This window comes from Rhagoletis zephyria, unplaced genomic scaffold (genome assembly GCF_001687245.7).
Source record: "Rhagoletis zephyria isolate East Lansing unplaced genomic scaffold, Rhagoletis_zephyria_1.1 Rzeph_scaffold_05654, whole genome shotgun sequence".
NCBI classification, from domain to species: Eukaryota; Metazoa; Arthropoda; class Insecta; order Diptera; family Tephritidae; genus Rhagoletis; species Rhagoletis zephyria.
The window spans coordinates 1-3,361 of record NW_016162737.1 but is presented as its reverse complement, the minus strand read 5'-3'; positions in this window follow the sequence as shown (position 1 = coordinate 3,361).

The window sequence follows — 3,361 nt, the reverse complement described above, 5'->3', positions numbered from 1 at the left end:
AACTTTATCCCATGGCAGTCCAGAAACCGAGTCTGACAAAATCCCCAGTTTCTTATTGTGCGCCATGTAACATGGAATTCCAACATCAATAAAAATTGTGACAACAAAAAGCCGCACACCACAAATAGGTAGGCGGAGATGCTCGGCCAAGCACTAAGTAAAATGTGTGAAGCGCCAATTTTATTTTTTTATTTTATTATTTTATAAATGATCACTAACATTAATCATTTTCAAAACAAAACATTTATTCATACATACTCCAGTATATATGTATGTATTAGATAATCACAGTCACACAGACTGGTTTAGATATCAGCAATAAAATCTCATTAATTTGTATTTGCTATGTACATATTTATTTAGTAAACATTGTTTTACTGCATGCATCCCAGCCACAAAAAGAACGAGCAAAGTTCCTCATTTACTAATTTTTACTAACTTATCTTCGCCTAGAAGAGAGTACTGCTACATTACTCAGCTTTTAGCTGGCTCACAGCCGCGTGCCGCACGCTAAGACTCATCTCTCAGTTGGCATACGGAAGGTCGCAAAAAGACAAAGAAAAAGCTGCAGTTCTAGAGTTCTTGGAAAGAAAAAACAAAAGTTCTGAAAAATTACGTCGAAAAAGTTTAATGTGTGAGTAGCTTTTCAATAGTTCCTCAAAAGAACAAAAAAGTTCTGCAAAATTAGGCAAACATTATTATTTTTTTTAAATAGGCAAAAAAGTTACCAGGAATCAAAGTTAAAGCTTTTCTTAATAGCTTTTCAATAGTTCTACACCTTTTCCAACAGTTTTTCAGAAAAATACAAATGTATTTTGGAAAAAGCAAAATGAATTTCAGAAAAGGGCAAATGTATTTCAGAAAAGGCCAAATAAAATTCAGAAAAACACAATGTATTTCAGTAAAGCTCAAATAAATTTTTTGATATGATGAATATTGAAGAATAGAAAAATTATTTAAATAAACGAAATACAAATACTGCTTAAAAATTTTTTAAAATACAAATAATTACAAAATACTCTTGTAAAAATGTATTTAAATACAAAATTAAAATGAGGCACGCCTTTTTGTTATTACGTTCTCAATACAAATAAGGCCCGTCACCAAAGACAAAAAATATTTTAAGCTAAATCAAAATAGAATTCTACTAATATTATAAATATGAAAGTTTATGAGTCAGTGAGTGAGTATGTTTGTTGCTCTTTCACGCTAAAACGGTTAAACGAATTTCATTGAAATTTCGCATTAAATTTGGTATTAAGATATAGGATATTTTTCGAAGCGAGTTGCTAAGTTTCTCAAAAGTTAAAATCAATTAATAAGCTAGGTGAAATATCACAACAATGTGGGTGCCGAACCAAAGGGGTTATATACGATTTATTTCGAAAATATTTTTTAAGAATGTTGCCACCTGCTCAAAAACTTAAAATCATAAAACGAAATATTTTAGTATGGATATGAAATAAGTGAGTTTTATTAGACCTTTATTTCAAAGAGATATTTAAATGTGAATGACATGTGTTAAGAAATCCAAAATTAATTTAAGTAACAAGTTGAACCAAATATTTTGATATTTTTAAAGGGATCTGTTACCTGTTTAGACATCTAAAATCAATTAGGTATCAAAATATTTTAATACGGGTATCAAACGAGAGGGGTTTGAGAAAAGCTGTATCTATTTCGAAAATATTTTTGACGAGGGTTGCCACCACCCCTTTAGGAATTTAAAATCCAATTCAATCCAAAACCAATTTTTAAAAGAGGTTGCCAGCTGTTNAAATGACATGTGTTAAGAAATCCAAAATTAATTTAAGTAACAAGTTGAACTAAATATTTTGATATTTTTAAAGGGATCTGTTACCTGTTTAGACATCTAAAATCAATTAGGTATCAAAATATTTGAATACGGGTATCAAACGAGAGGGGTTTGAGAAAAGCTGTATCTATTTCGAAAATATTTTTGACGAGGGTTGCCACCACCCCTTTAGGAATTTAAAATCCAATTCAATCCAAAACCAATTTTTAAAAGAGGTTGCCAGCTGTTTAGAAATCTAAAATCAATTTGGTAATAATTAAGGATGTATCTATTTATTTCGAAAATATTTTTTGGCGAGGGTTCTTATAAATGTGAATGTTTGTAGGTGAGTGTGTGTTACACTTTCTTTGGACGAAATTTGGCATACAGATAGCTTATGACCTGGATTAATATACATATATAATATCTTTTAAAAAGGGTTACCACCTGCTTAACAAGCTAAATTATAAGTTCCACGATATTTTGCAATAAAGATGCCAGATGAACGATATTAAAAAAGCCTTTTTAGGAAAATGTTCAAAAAGTTAAATTAAATTTTATTCAATTCCATTTTCTTATAAACAGAGTATTCCAATGTGGATGCCCATTGAAAAGGGTGTAAGAAAGCTTTGTTACGAAAATATTTTGAAAGAGGGTTGCCAACTGTTTAAAAGTAAGGGGGTAGCTAGCTGTTCAAATTTTAACTTTAATTTAATAAAATATTACAATATGAGTTAATATGCAGTTGTCGTATAGTTATGATAATAATTTTTATCATTGTGAAGAGCACTTGTCGGCAAAGTTTGCAGTGGCGCTTCGCGTGTCGTAGTTTAAGAAGCACTTATTCGAAATTAGGGCTGTGCGATTAATTGATTACTCAAAATTTTAATTAATCATAAAGTAAATAACTCAATTATTCGATTAATTGGAAATTATGATTACTCAAAAGTTCAGTTACTCGAGTAATCAAGATTTTTGATTAACCAAAAACAAAAATATTTGAGTAATTTGCTTTATGATTAATCAACATTTCGAGTAAAATGAGTAATCAACATTTCAACTCTTTACATATGTATAAAGTAGTTAAAGTTCCTTGATACTTTGAAAACAACGTTTCTGTTTTCAAAAATTAAACATAAAAATTTTTTTCATATACAGAATGTAAAAAAGAAAATAAGCATTTTCCAAAGCAAACTCTTTTAACGAGCAAAATTATTTTTTTTTGAGTAATCATATTTCAAGTAACTCGATTAATCATCGTTTTGAGTAATCAAAATCTTGATTACTCGAGTAATTGATTAACCGAATAATTGATTAACCAACTTGCTCGAGTAATCGAATAATCGCACAGCCCTATTCGAAATAATAACTCTGAACATTGTTTGCATAAAGTGACGCCACTGAGAACAAACGCTCAAAAGCGCTTTAAATAACTAAATTACACTTATTTAATCAAACTTGTTTGCGCTGAATTAATAATTATTTAGCTTTGCATCAGTGTTTGTTACTCGTTGATTGACTAGTTGAATAATCAAAATACACACCCATGCATGCATATTTACCTGT